General features: G+C 35.2%; 1 pseudogene across 1 annotated transcript in view; it reads left to right on the forward strand.

Moving 5' to 3' along the window:
- Positions 1-1,446: 1,446 nt before the first annotated feature.
- Positions 1,447-16,287, forward strand: part of LOC310895899 (adhesion G-protein coupled receptor V1-like) — a 71,648-nt pseudogene continuing 56,807 nt past the window's right edge. Inside the window, exons 1-7 of the transcript in view lie at positions 1,447-1,460; positions 2,014-2,158; positions 5,047-5,612; positions 6,817-7,087; positions 7,886-8,215; positions 11,316-11,492; positions 11,974-12,197. The product of the transcript in view is annotated as an adhesion G-protein coupled receptor V1-like (transcript). The remainder of the gene's footprint in view (positions 1,461-2,013; positions 2,159-5,046; positions 5,613-6,816; positions 7,088-7,885; positions 8,216-11,315; positions 11,493-11,973; positions 12,198-16,287) is intronic.

The raw sequence follows: 16,287 nt of genomic DNA on the forward strand, positions 1-16,287 counted from the left end.
TCTCTGAAAAAACATAAGAACATAAGAAAATGTTAGAGCCACAGTACTAAGCCAAGCTGCTTCTGGGATTTGTGGATATCTTCAAAATCTGTTACCTACAATAGCCTAAAAAAGTGACCAGTGACCTAAATGATTGTCCTGAGTACATTTATAGCTAGCTATCTAATAAACGACTTCATGATGGTGAAAACCTATTTTTAATGGGTGTAGGAGCTCCTAAAAATACCAGTGATGATATGTCAGTGCTTTGTGTATGTTGACTATGTTCATTTACAGAAACAAACAAACAACAACAACAACAAAAACACACAAATTGCATTACGTGATACATTTTTATCTGAAATCTTTTAAGGTTTTCATTAGCTGAACTAATTGGTTGCTAGGAAATGTATGCCATCAGTGGACTGGTTTGCGGATTGGATTAACTTGTCTGTGGGAGTTTGATATTTCTATGGTAACAGTTTCTTCATTCTGCTGTGATATTTGATCTGTGTCTGATTGTCTGTTCCTTTTCTTCCTCATTAGTCTGCCTTAATCACAGTGAATGAGCCCAGGGGCAGAAATGAATTTGTGCCGCTCACTCTAATTAGAGAGAGGGGAACCTATGGGACGGTCGTCATAACTTTTGAGGTGAGTTTATCCAAAAGACTTCATACAGTAGTCTGTTGGATTAAACTGAGAGGCTGTAATCATAATTTATTGAAGTGTTTGCAAAAGGGGAAGAAGGACAAAATACCTACATCTACATTAGGTAGATCTGTTTCATAAAAGGGATTCATATTAACCGTCATATAGAAAATACTGTAATTATCTGACTGTTTAATTGACTGTTTAACGTTAAGAGGTACTAGAGAAAACCGAGTATATTCTGTCATTTAGAAAGGTACGTGAGGCAACATCAGTATGTATTACTAGAAAATAATGCATATTAAGTATGTAAGAAGTGTCTTATCTAAGTTTTTTTAATTTTTTTAAAAAATATTTATTTTACATACAAATATTCAAGTGAGTCTTTAATGATTATCCCAACTTTGAACTGTGAGTGCTCAGGATTTGGTGAATTTCTGTATCTATAATCATCTGTATCTTGATCTCTATCTTGAATCCCCTGCAAATGAAGCTTTTGAAATAATTAATCATGTTGAATACTTATCCTGTTATTTACATATGTGATTTGAATGTGATACAATTACTGACTTCATTGCTTTCTTTTTCTTATCTAGCTCAGACTCTATTATTTACTTTAAAATTATATATAAAATCTTTCATATAGATATTTCTGTACTAGTTGCCTGGTCCTATAGGGTAAGGCTTTAATCTAGACCTCAAAGCTTTAGTCTAGACCTGTCAAAACCAGAAAAGCTTTGCACTGGATTTTATTAATACTAAATATAGCATGAATAGTTAAAGTACTGAATATGATTCTCTGTGCAATTTTTTGCAAATATGTTTGTTTTAAGGTACAGTAAATCTTACTCTCTGGACAATTACTTAGGTCTGTCTCACATCATTATATATGTATGTTGAAAAATAATTTACAAAATGTTCTAAAACCAAAAAATCCCATATGACCTTTAAGAGGCTTTGTAGTATTTTGAGTTTGACTGTTAAATTTAGTATCTTTAATATCACAAGTTAAGATAGAAGGGACACAAAACCAGTAAGTACTATTACTTTGTCTTGGAATTTATTATGAAATACTATTGATTCAAACTGAATTTGCATGAATATCCTTTCTGTAATATGAAAGAGTCAGTTATGCATCAGAATATACTAAAGAGTCCCCATAGGCCTATATGGAAGTAGTTTTCTTCCTCTTATTCTGGAAATACGGGATTTCTTCAGAGTGGTTGTTCTGACTTACACTGTCTGCCAGAAAAGAGCAGATTTTCACAACTGAATGTTCATGTAAGTTGTAAGTTGGAGATGGCTGAACAGATAGTCATTTGTTATGCAAGTCACACTGCATATTGGTTATTGTACTTGCACTGGATTTGTATTCCTGCTTTATAGACTTCTCATCAGACAAATCAATTCTTTGCAGATAAAAGATGGTCCAAACCCAGCTGAAGAAGACCTAAGTCCAGCTAAGGGAAATATTACATTCACACCTGGGAGATCAAAGCTGATTTATAATTTAACAGTGCTTGATGATCAGGTAGGAACAAGCTGACTTCATCTTAGGCTTTGATACGTAGAAGGTTAACTGAAGTTCTGGAAAGACTTAGAGTAATAAGTTACAAAAAGGCTTGGCTTAAATAAGGTTAAAAGCAGTTCTATTTGATGAAGTGATGTTAAATTTTGGCTCTCTGGTCTATTATTTTTACTCTTTCCAAGCTCCCTCTTTAATTCTCATCAGTGAATAGTTTTAGTTTATGTGCATATCCTGGCTGAGCAGACATGTTATCTTTGTCACTAAAGAAAGAATATTACACATTGAAGATTCACAGGGAAAAGGCAGATTCAAAAATATTTTTTGTCGTTGTTTGTTTGTGGTTTTTTTTTTTCAAATATGTTTCAGGGTAGAAACATATTTGAAAAAATCCTAAAAATAGATGAGATTCCTGAAACAAACATGCAGTCTTGTGGAAAGCATGAATACTAGGTGATAATTAACATTTTTCTGTTTTCAGATTGGCCAATTGAAAAAAAAAAACAACACACACACAAAAAAACCAAACCAAAACAAAAAAAAAACACAACATAACTCATAGGTTGTGAGGCTTTCTTTTTATCTCAGAGTAAACAAAACATTCTTCTAATTTGCAACTTGTGATTTTCCTTTTTTCTTACCTGCACTTTTCTTTTGTGTTTTTCTTTTCCTTTATAATAAGCTTAAGAGGGAAAACTGAGACATCAAAATAAGTATATATGATGCAAAACAACTTAGTAAGAAATTCATAAGAAAACAATAATGGTGAAAGGTGTGTGTCTCAGAAGTGAGCACAGAACTGTAAAGCAGCTTGTTTCCTTTTTACTCTTAGTTATAAAAAATGTCCTTCCACATTTCTACTGATACTCTAGTGTTAAGAGGCTGTGCCAACCTGGGGTGCTGAAGTGTAGAAACATCTCTTTCCAATTCAATGTAATATTTCAGTGACTTACACACAGAAATAAATTATTAGGGTCTTTTCTCTTGGGAGGATGTGATTTTATTTATTTTTATTCTGAGAAATGCTCTCAAACTTCTGTTTCTAAAAGTTTGATCTGTATTTGGTGTGTCTAGTCAACGTCTTTCCACTCTTTGAAAGTCTTTCACAAGTGTATGTGAAAGATGAATTTTGCACAAAAACCTTTATTGATGATGATGATGATAGAGTTCACAAGAATCCAGTAACACTACTGTCAGAACTTAATTTGAGCTTTTAGGATCTGAGTTAGGGAAACCAATGAAACAAGTATTTTTCTGAATTGTGCAGCCTTACAGAAGGTAGGGGACTGCAGTTCTGATTTCCACAGCTCTGCATTTATAGTACTTTTCCTGTGCAGGTTTCCTTTTTAAGTATAATTGCAACTTTAAGAGAAAATTAAAGAGGCAAGGCAGCACTGGAAATCATTTATACTATTATATTCGAAGTTTGACTCATGTATTTATTGGTCAATCATGATGTAATTGAAAGCTCCACAATGCCTTATTTATGTAGGATACTAAGATTTTATCTGCAACTAAAATGGCATGTACGTTCTGACTGTCAAATGCGTATTTTTGTACTGCAAGACAGTATATGAACTAGTGAACTAAAACAAGCGTAAGTTAACATCAATTTTAATAAGATAAAATAGGAAATAGTAGTGTAGGAGAGAGGTGACAGAGAGCTTGCAAATCTCACGCTGGAAAAAAAAACAAACAACCTGCATCAGTCAATAATATTATGCAAGTTTAAGTGCCACAAGTCAAACAAGGGACAAAATTGGCCTCAGCTACAAAGACAGCGGCGTGCATACCCTTTGTGCCCTGAAACAGGATCTAAGGGTGGCCAATTAACAAATGTGTAAAAAGAGAAGAAATATTGGACCACAAGGAATTCTGAACTTTTTTTGCTCAGTAAACAGAACTACATGGAAAGGATTCATCAGCCCTATAACAAAGCAATGCCATTAGTAACACATAAGCAATTTTGTTGTGGAATTTATCTCAGAAGCAAATAATACTGTTTTTTCTGAGAGTCCACAACAAGAATGAGATGTGAGGATCTTATGTAATATTTAAATATTTCCTTCTAATCTCTCTGTATTAATAAAATAATGATATTTTCCAGTTAAACAGACTTAGCCTATCAAGACTGGGGAATAAAATGTAATAATATAAAGTAAAAAATATTAAATTCTGCAATTCAAGGCTTATAAACCCTTCTTTTTTGTCTGCTGCATCAGTTATTAGAGACTAAAGAGCTAAAACTAAAGTGCAGTTCTAAACAAACCACATGTAGAAATGCCAAAGTCTAATTAATAGATAAGCATCAGCAAGCACCTTCTCAGAGCTGTGACTGAAGCTGTGCTGGGAATGTGAGTCTGTCTGAAAGTAGGAACTGTTCTTTTTCCCGTTGAATAGGAACAAAAGGGCCAAGGTAGGTTGTGTTCATATGTTGTTCCTCTGTTCTTTCAGGCATGCATAGATGTAAAATGGTGTTAACATCAGCAAATAAAGATGTCAGACTAAATAACTGTCAGGAACACTTGTGTCCAAGCAGAGCAACTTCCACAAGTTGAGTTAGGATCTCCTCACACTCTCTAGTTGGAAAGATAGAGCTTCATCTGATTCTTGCCTAGTTTTTGTTTGCCCTTTTTTTTTTTTTGTCTTTTCCCACTTTTTCATATTTCCATAGCATAGAAGTATGTCTTAGAAAATGGAAACATTCAATTTTGAGAAGGGATTTTCAAAGTTGCAAGCGAGTTTCTTTTTGCCTGTTTATTTTAATGTGAAAAGGGTTGTAATGTTTGTATTATTTCCCTTTATTGCTAAATATACATAACATATTTCTAAGTAAGTGTTCTGCATATATTTGAAATGGGACTTACACCCTGTTGCTACTATTATTTTTCCAGATACCTGAAAATGATGAATTGTTTGTTGTTCATCTCAGGAGTGTGGAGGGAGGGGCTGAAATCAACACCACAAGGAATTCTGTTCAGATTAATATTAAGAAAAATGACAGCCCTGTGCGATTTGCTCAGAGCACTTACATGGTGCCTGAGGAAGTCGAAATGCTCACAATTCAAGTGATTCGTGGTAAGGATGACAGTGGAAAATTAATTGGACCTGATGAATGTGAAGTCTCCGTCAGTTACACCATCATAACTGGGAATTCAACAGCACATGCGCAGCTCAATTTAGACTTCCTAGATCTTCAGCCAAATACAACTATTGTCTTCACACCTCTAGTTCATGAAGTATATATGAAATTCAAGATCCTTGATGATGCCATACCAGAAATTGCTGAGACCTTCCAAATTATGCTCCTTAAGGACACGTTACAGGGAGATGCTGTTTTGGTTAATCCATCTGTTGTTCACGTCACCATCCAACCAAATGATAAACCCTATGGAGTGCTTTCAATCAACAGTATCCTGTTTACTCAAACTGTTATCATTGATGAAGACCAAATTTCAAGGTACTACAGATCTTCAAACAGTATCTCGTCATGTTAAGGGATTTGTTTGGCACTGTAAAGCATCCTTAGGATTTCACTGACAGTAATTATAAAATCAGTAGTGAAAAATTAATATAGAAATCACCTACTGTGTAATTATTATAAACGATATAGAATTTTCAAGGGAGAAAATGTCTAATTATGCAGAAGTATTTTAATATTTATGAACTATATATGAGAACTGTAAATATTTAATGACATTATCAAAATACTGAAAAACCCTTAATCTAAAAGATGGATCAGTGAAGTTGTGATGCGGCCACACACCCATTCATACAAGTGGAAAATATATTTCAGGCTTCCTTTCCCAGTAAATCTTTGTCTATACTGTATTTAAAGTCAGTCTCTGGTTAAAAAATGGTGGTGAGTGTCTTCTGTGAAGTACTGAATACCCATAGACTTCCAAAAAAGTTAAATACATGTAATTTTACAGATAAATTAAAAACAAATCTCCACACACATCTTTACAAGCAGAACTAATATCTATACAATATTGCCAGTTTTAGTAAAAATGTCCACTGCTAGCTAGTGATGGTGGTTCATCCCCAGAGAAAGAGGTAATGTATCAACCTATGATTTTATGAACAATTTCTAGTATGTAGAGCCCAGCACTTCAATATTCACTTTTTTTTTTTTCTTTCTTATACACAGATACAGGAAACGTGACATTTCCATAATCACAAATATTGATAAATTATATTTCAGTGCATAGGCAAATAGTTGAGTCACTTTATTTTAAATAAAATCATTATTTAAACACTCATGCCTGACAATTGTATTTTGATATAGTCCATAAAACAGTGTAGAAATTTAGTTGAGAAAAAGTTTTCTGAAATTTAACATCTTTCCTGAGAAAAAATATAAACATGCCAACTTTCCTCTTCTCAGTATCTTTCTTACTGTAAACAAAATAAATTTTAACTAATGTCTTTAGATATATTACTCATGTCTTTATGTATATTATCTCATGAATAAGCAACCTGAGAAAAGTCTACTTCTGTGGTATGATTTCACAAATTTTAAGTCCTGACTCAAATGTCAGTAGCAGCAGTTAATATCGATTCCACTGAAGTCAGTATAAATCTTCCAGGGAACAGATAGCTAAGTAAACCGATATTAATTATAATTGCATGTTACAGATTTTTATTTTCATTCAAAACCACAGGTTTGAAGGGATCACGATCGTAAGAAATGGTGGAACACATGGAAATGTTTCTGTGACCTGGGTCATAACTCGAAATAGCAGTGATCTGTCACCTGTGACTGCAGACCTTGTTCCAGAGACCGGGGAGATACATTTTGATCAAGGACAGATGCTGGTCACACTTTCACTGACCATTATTGATGATAACATACCAGAAGAAGCAGAGCCCTATCTTCTGAAGCTCTTAGCTCATACAATACAGGGAGGCGCAGAAGTCAGCGAACCATCTGAGGTAAGTTTGATTTCAGAACTTGTTTTGAGGAGGTGATAGATAATAATTAGGGAGTAGGATTAGGATTAGGATCCACCAGTTTTGGTGGATTGGCTAAATTGAAGTAGTTGTGCTTGAGTTTAAGTGAAGCAACCTGATGTATTCTCAGTATAAAGAGCCACATCCAAAGTCTTTGGCTTAACATATTTTATAAGGCCAGACCTATTTAATGCAGTAGCATTTAGCTTAGAATATTCCCATCATAAATATCATTGCATAACTGCTATCTTGATTGGTTGCTTGCTAAGAGAAGGTTGAGCATTTATTTTCACTTGCTTATTTGCTGTAGGTACTGGAATGTTTTACACAGAGTAACAGCTTCAAGAGGATGGCTTAGTGATTAAGACTAACCTCTGAACTTTTAAATAAGGGGTAATTAGCATTACTGACAATTCTGTGACTCAGGTCCCTACTTTGCTTTTTGAACATATGATTGGAATGAATTTGGTGAATTAAATGATTTTTTCACAGTCTGAAATATATTCAAATTATTCACTTTGGCTGCTGAACCAAAAATCAGTTATTCAAAGCTCATTCTGACATAGATGAGGCATAGCAGGAAAGTTGCTGCTATCAGTGGTGTGCTGCTTGTGCACAAGCAACACTTTGGGGCTGTCAATCTGATTTCTTTCTTGAGTGCCAATTCACTAACGATAAAAATGTATGATGACAGTCAGGACATACTTTCATGAAAACGTGAAAACTGTGGTGTATATTAATTGTAGCATTGAGTAAGTGATGCTGTTTTCTGTTTTGCAGCTTTTGTTTTACATTCAGGACAGCGATGATGTTTATGGCGTAATAAAGTTTTATCCTTTGGAGAATCAGAAGATTGAAAGTAATCCAACAGGACGCTTTTTATCCTTGAGTTTTGTAAGGGAGAAAGGAACAGTTGGAAATGTGCAGTTAGTTTATACTGCACTGTATATTCCAGCTGGAGCTCTGGATCCTGAGAGAGCAAAAGATGGCATTCTAAATATGTCTAGAAACAGCATCCTCCTGTTTCCAGAAGGAAAAACACATCATACTTTGAGTATACCAATAAGAAAAGATGCATTTCTTCAAAATGGTGCTCATTTCCTCATACAGGTATCTCAGCTGTTTTGTTTTTGTTTTTGTTTTTTAGCTTATTTAATATGAGGAATATGATTCAATAATTGATCCTTCCCCTTGACTGTAATTTAAATGACCATTCCTGTAAAAAAAAAAAAGTGCTTAGCTCTGAAGCAAAGATTTTCTTATTTAAAAAGACATCTTTCATAACTATGCTATAAAGTTTTCTATCCCTAATCATTAGTAATTAAACAAATTTTAAAACTAAAGAGGATTCAGGTACTAATCATGGAATTTATCAAAATGAGATCAGCGTTGTCTGTTGCTTGCCCCTTGAAGCATGTTTCTGCTTGGCCTCTGACTTGGAACGTGAAAAAAATAAGGTTCTTAAAATTAAATTACTGAAGCAGGAAAAATTTCAGAAATGACATGCAAGTAAATGTATCTTGGGCTTGATACAGGTCCTTCTCCAGCAGGTCATCCCCCAGCCTGTACTGATACTTGCGGTTGTTCCTTCCCAAATGCAGGACTCTACACTTGCTCTTGTTAAACCTCATCTGGTTTCTTCCTGCCCAACTCTCCAGCCTGACCAGGTCCCTTCCAACCCCTACAATTCTGTGATACTGTGATCTTTGCTCTTCCAGCTGAACTATTCTAAATTAAAAAGGGTCAAATATACATTATATATTATATGTATATTATATTGCATTTATATATAAATTTGTTAGGAGAACTTACTTTTTTTTTTCCCTGTATAGTTTTCTTCACTTTTTTCTTTCCTTTTTTTTTTCTATCTCAATTTGTAAAAGATAACTTTTATCATCGTTGAAGGTGTTGATGTTATATCCATGAATTTCAAATTTGCCAGGTTTTATATTTTCCTTATAGTCTACCAAAGACGTTGTAATCACTTCTAAGACCTTTGAAAGATTTCCTCCCTCCACATCCTTCTCCCTACATTCTCTTACAGGAGGAATAATGAGAACAAAAAGTTTTGCCAGAATTATATTGTTTATCTAATATGCAATTTTATTTATTTATTTATTTATGGCATTCACAGTTAGATTAGGAATTGCCTTCTGAAATACTAGAACACGTTAGTATGTTTTATGATTGCAAGAGGTTTGAGAGATCCACAAAATTCTTAAATGTCTAATTCCATGTATTCAATGTTTTTTTTTTTTTTTTTTTTTTGTCCTTTGACTGTAGTCAAGACACACATCTGATAAATATTTCAGAATGTTCAGTCATTCCAAGCACTTTGCCTGGATTTTCAAACTGTAGATTCCAATCTGTTTTTTTTTTTTTCTGTACTTTCTCCATGAACTATAAATAAAATCTTTGTTTGAAGAAATTAAATCAGAGGAGCTTTCCAGCTCAAATAATTAATTTAGAAACTCATAGAGAAGGAAAACACCACTATTTATCACTGTGACAATCCTTCTGCATCGTGAATAAATGATAATCTCAGTGAACATGTTTAGAATGAGTTGTACTTAGGCAAAATAAAGAATTGACTCAGGAATCAGCAGAGAAGCAAATGAAACTGTAGGATGAATAAAGGTACAGGAGATAATGTTAATGTGAGATATATTCCTTAGTGACACCTTCAATTAAATAACGTGCTGTAATCAGAGATGCGATTTTTGGTATAGCTAGGAAGATTAACTCTGAAAATTAAGCTCATAAACTAATTGTTATTGTTCAAATAACTATATATTTTTTTCTCTTTGTACTGGTTTCCTTTAAAAGGTACTAAAGGAAACATTGCAGAAAGAGTAAAATCTCTGTTCTTTATTGATTATTACTTTATTCCAAAGGTACCATACAGGATCCAAATACAGCATACACTTTAAATAGAGCAAATTGTTTTGGCTGTGTAGTATTTCAGAAAGTTTACTGAGCTAATAACCGCACAATGGTGCACTTTCATCCTGTTAATTGCAGAATCGGGGCCTATGCTAGGAGAAAGCTCAGAAAAGAGGAGAAACAAACAGTGCCATCATCTGTTCTTCAGACTTTTGATAACAAGTTGGAATGGTTGAGAATCAGTTACTAAATACAGTATTTGTAAAACATTTCCATCTATCATCAGATAAATGTTCATGCATATTTCTGGGTGTTACTCAAGCAGTTGTGGAACAAAATATGATACAGCCCACATATTTATAGAGTTTGGTTTCAAGAACTGTAAGACTTTAAAAATCATCTTTTGAAATGGTGAACCATGATTACTATATGAATTTAAGAAAGGCCACTATTTTATCCCCAAAAAATAAAGCTTTACTCTATGATAACACCTGATAACTCCAAGAAAAAATGTCAGTGGGAGTTTATGCCCCAGTGAAATGTTCACAGAAATATATGCAAATCTGTTATGGAAACATTTATTGTAATGATGCATGTAGACAGAATCACATGGAATAAATAATATTTAAAGGAAATAATTAAACAAGCAAGTTCTGCTTTCCTTGGTGTGTCACTACTGGTGCTGGGCTTAGCGAGTGATGCTTCCCTTTTAAAGAAAAGGATGAAAAAAAATCTATTTCCTCTTAGTATCTATAATCTATCAGAAATGCAGTGACAAGTAAAATACAGTTTTGAAATACTGTACTGAATTTAAATTCTTAATGTGGCTCTGGTAGTTCTTAGATAGAGAATTCCTTAAAATTTTGTGGAGAGGAAAGAAAAGTGGATTATTATTTGGCTGTTTGATCAAGGGCTGTAAATTATTATGACTTCAGTGATTTCCCTAGATTTTTATCAATGCAAGACACAAAAAATGATGTTAGACAATTGCCTATGCTGCTCATCAGTGACTGTTGTTAATAGCTCTAGTAATGTGTCAGCTGATCTGGAACAGAGTCTCTCTCTCTGGCTTGATCTGTGTTTAATTACATACACTAACATGATTTGTCTGGGAGGTGTACCATTCTGCTGACAGCTCAACAATATCCACTTAATTTCTTTGACATGTCTACTTACAAATTTTTATAACAGCAGTGCTATCAGTAGGAAGAATTTGCTCTGGAGATGTATACTTCCTTTATATGAAAATTACTCTGAAATGTCAGAACTGTTCTGACTTGGTGCTGAGGCTTCTTATTTCTCACTTTTCTTTTACTTTTTCCTACAGCTGGAAGGAGTTGAACTGGTGAATAGAATTCCTCTAGTCCCATCTGTGAGTCCTAGATTAGGCGAAATTCGAAATATTTCTTTGAGGATTACTCCAGATATTGCAAATGGAGAAATAGGCTTTATTAGCAATCTACCGATTATTCTTTCTGAACCAGAAGATTCCCCTGCTACGCTGGTAAGTAAGCCTTTTTATATTGTCTTTTGCTATGGAAAACTTATTTGGAGAAGGTGGAGTTTGCTGTATTCAGTGTAGCATTTGACAATTAATGTGAGGAAAAGCCTTCCTGTAAGTTCTGTCTTATCCTAAATATTCTCTTCTTTAAAAAAAAAAAAAAAATGCTCTGAAATAATCTGTTACTGATTTCCAGAGAACTGAGATTGGTCTTTGCTTTCTGTGTAAGTATCTAAAACCAGTTAGCCCTTGATGCTCACACAGAGCAAAAGATACTGCAGTTAGTCTCTCTCACCAATTGCGAGCATAGTCATGTAAAGTAGGACTGAGACAAATCCTGAATAAGATAGATCATTTCCCATTCTCAAATTAGAACTGGCCAAACTTTTGTTTTTATTATTATTTATTCAAATAGTAATTTGCAAGGGAGTAATCGGTTTTGCATCTACTTTTGCAAGTCACAACAAATTAATGTGTTTCACAGGTTTCCATTGCATTGCATCGAGATGGGACTGATGGTCAAGCAACTGTGTTCTGGAGTTTGAAACCCTCTGGTCCCAATCAAAAGGCGGTAACACAGGATGATATAAGTCCTTTTAACGGCTCCGTGGTTTTCTTATCTGGACAAAGTGATACCACAATTAACATCACCATTAAAGCTGATGATGTACCTGAAATGAACGAAACTGTGTTATTAACTTTGGACAGGTATTGTACCCTATTCTCTATTCATATGTATCAGCTGCGGTACTCGATTTATGCATAACAGATTAGCACAGTGTTAATTACATGGTATTGCTTGCATTGTGTTGATATGTGTCTGAAGAAATAGTGGGCCCTTGTTTCAGACTGTGTATGGGTTCTTTGACTGGAGATCAATGTAAGAAACCATTTTGCATTTATTATCTAATGACTTAACTGTTTATATTTTCATGAAAATTCTGTATGCTATTTAGAAAGTTCTTTCAGTTTTGATCTTTTTTATAGCTCTTGGTTTTAACACTTTTTTTTTTTTTCGGAAAAATAATATTTAGTAAGATAATGGGAAAAACTAAAGTGAGAACTAAAAAGCAATGCAGAACTTTTTCTGTCAGAAAAAACATTTATAACTTGGGTGTCACTGTAGAATTAGACTTGCAGTTTATTTGTTTGATCTGCATGTTCAATATTCCTTGATAATTAGATACTTCTGTCAGCTCATAGCCCCCAGAATATCCCAGTGTGACTATTATTGCAGTCTTCTGCTAATGAGAATGCAGTGGGGTTTCTGAAGCACAGTGTTCTGGTCTCCCTTCTCATCTAGTGGAGGATTTTAGGATAACAGGCTGTAAGGGCCCTCAGGTGATACTATTATCTGCATGTGAACACTGTTCAGAAAACTTAAATTAGTTTATAATCAGGAGTCTTTTCCCTCTTTGAGTTACTAACAAGAGTGTCTTGGCTATATCGTCTGTCCTGCTTCCCACAGCTCAGTTACATAAGTAAATACAGAAATACCACCACACGTGCTCTTGTATTACCTCCTATTTGTCTAAGGTACATTTTCCACTTTTACTGAAAACATACTACAGTGGTCTGCCAGCACCAGCTTCCACACTGAACATCTACTACTTACATAGTCCTTACCTTATGCAGAAGAAGTATTTTTATTCTGTACAGGAAGCGTAGGCTAGCTCTTAGATATCCACAACAGATATCCACAGTGATTCCACATTAGCAAACAATAGGCAAGAAGCTCCTCACGCTGTTGTTGATCACTAGAAGATCCCATTTCAGAAAACATGGTTTTCGAACATCTTTATGGCACACAGGGAAGATGTTATTCCTTTGCGGGATTGGCTTGCTTGATTAAAAGGTGGCTGGTTAATGCATGTAGTTCAGAACTAGTTATTTTATTCTACCTTGGCTACTCATTACATTAAAAAGGCAATCCTTTTCAGAATAAAAACAGAGACTATTGCAAGCAGTTCTCCGCTTTCTTTCTGTGGGAGAAACTGGTTTGTCTCAAGGAATTTTTTTAGAGTCTCTGGCACAAAGGGGGAAACTAGGATTAGAAATGATGGTTCAAGTTTTGAGTGTAAGGTGGCCAAGAATGCAGAGTGGTATTGAGGTAAACAAGTAAGTAGATAGAAGTAAGCAGCATGAAAGGGTAACTTTTTTGATTCACGTGTGTGAAAGTACAGTTTTCTGCCATTTATCCTGAGTTACAACTGTAGGCTATACCTTGAAAATGGTGGCTGCAACAGGGATTGAACTGGCAGCTGAACAAATACAACCAGTGTTCTGCTTTTGCTGTGTATGGTGCAAGCCGTAGGCTCTGTTGATCATGAAGTGGATGGTGAAAAGTGTGCCAACAGTAAGCAGCTTTCCCACACTTGGCAGGGTCAGAGAGTGAACCGAGGAACAGGTGGTCTGTCCTGGAAAAAGAAGTAAGCAAGGAGGAGATAGAATCTGAACTTTTCTCTAGACCTTGGTAGCATCCCTCACTTCAACTAATTAGCAGAAGCCAAGAATGAAATGACTGCAGAGATCATCCTTTCAGTACTAGACATGACTCTTCAAATTAGGGTTGAAGGATACTGGCAGGGTTACGTGTACGCCCGTGCTATTGCTTTCAGCCTGGTTGGTATTTTGTGGACAAATAGAAGATTTCAGTTTCCGAGGCTGGCAGCCAGCACCTCACAGCAGTAGTGAATGAGCATGAAAACAAAGATGCACTGTGCTGTAGATGTGCTTGTACTGTTCCGTAAATTGTAGCATAAGTCAGCGAGAAAAGAAAGCATGTAAGAACTTTAATGAAACTACAGACATAGACATATGTTCATAAGCATTCAATGTATTGCAATTATTAATAGCACGGGTAAAATAATCAAAATAATTAGTTCTAACAAGGATGTATTATTTACGGCTTAGTGGTATTGTCAAGGCAGTTCAATTTTAAATAAGCTTTAAGTGCATCCATAACTATATTTTTTCCAAGCCATTAAAAACAATGTTATCCTTTCTTGCTTTATGCTCTCTATACTTAGACCACAGATATTAAAACTAGCTCTGAATTTTGTCCACAAACTGGAGGAAAATGTATAACATGAAAAATATGATTCCAAAGAACACAGATGAGTAATGATGAGTAATGAAGGAGCAAGAGAGTCTTGTATCTGCTGAAGCTTCTTTATATTTTCTTTTTTTAGGAGCAGATTCAGGTTGAATGCCTGCCCTATCTGAATAGGCCTGAATTGAGACCAAGCATAAATAAAACCAGATGTCTGTAGTGAAATCTATGTGAGAAAGGAAAGACCTTGGTCTTCTTGATGAATGTAGGTGGAACAGGCCATGGAAATTGTGTGTGTGCTTTGTGAGAGCATATATGCATACTAGGGCTGTTCATTTTACCTGGTAAGCACAAACAGAAATCAGTTTTTTTTAAATCTGATTGCTGTTTTTTCCTTCTACACAACGTAATCTCTCACTGGCAGTTATCAGCCCCCCAGTTAAGGTGCAGACAGCTATCAGTTTGGCACCTGGCACAACCAGAGGGCCAGAACCTGCAGGGTATGTGGGCTGGGGACGTGGCCTGTGTTTGTGCTCATGAGTGAGTGGTGGTGAGACTGAGAACTTGGAGACTTTGGGATCTGGGGATAAATCACTTTTATTTTGTGGAAGTGATAATCAACAAACAGACAACTGTTTAGGCAGTCCTTATGCTCCAGCATTTTTTGAGTCTTAACTCATGGAAGTTAGGATGCCAGAACAGATCCATATGCATATGTTACGACATAAATCTCATTTACTATATATAATAAACTGAAGCAACGTTATTTGAAGATTTTTATTGTTCTAGTGATTTCTGTGATGGGATACAGATTTCCATAGGCTGACATTCTGTCATCAGTTTATGTGGAAAATGATTAGACCTATGAGTTATGAAGTAATTTTTTGAAAATTACAAATGTAAAATACAGACTTGACTATTTCACTGTGAAATATCTGGCAGTTTTTAAACATTTTTGGGTTTTAGAGGTTGCTACATGTCAAAAAGTTAGAAAAGCATAGGAGGGCCATTTAAATCACTGTGTAGTGTTGATGGACAGGGCTTAAGGGTTTATGTGTTGTGGGTTACTCACTGCCATACTGCTTAATGGAGCTAGGATTTTCTCCTTACTTGGTAATTCCCTTTGGTTAGTGTCTGTTTCAAAACCATATCTATCTTACTTATGTAAATTTTCATAGAATCACAGAATAGCTTGGGTTGGAAGGGACCTTAAAGATCATCAGTTTCCAACCCCAGTGCCATGGGCAGGGATGCCACCCATTAGATCAGGTCGGCCCACAGCCTAGTCCAACCTGGCCTTGAAAACCTCCAGGGATGCCTCAAGGGTTTGATCAGACTGCGTTTTAATGGGGAAAAAGTCATTTGAAAATAGTAGAATGTTGAAATGAGTGCGCTGGACACCTACTGCTTGTTTTCATTACTTCTCAAAATAACAACATATCTCTCCTGCTATGACTCAGAAAAATTAAAATAGCCTCAAAAATCAAATAAATGATGGATTAAACCTGGAGAGAAGGTGTTTCCTCTGATGAGAGGCACTATGGAAAGTCTAATGTGGCAAATCCTACTTTAATGGAGTTCTTTAGAGCTAGAGCCTGCCTCTAATTAAATCAGTAGATAATCCTGAAAAAATTGAAGAGGGGGTGAACACTGAATGCAAGCAAATTGAGTAATGTTCCACAAGCAATTTCACTTCCCCCTTTTTGAGATACCCTGATAGAAAAGAAAGTCTTTTAGAGAAGTGTG

This window comes from Anser anser, assembly GCF_964211835.1.
Source record: "Anser anser genome assembly, contig: HAP1_SCAFFOLD_225, whole genome shotgun sequence".
NCBI lineage: Eukaryota > Metazoa > Chordata > Aves > Anseriformes > Anatidae > Anser > Anser anser.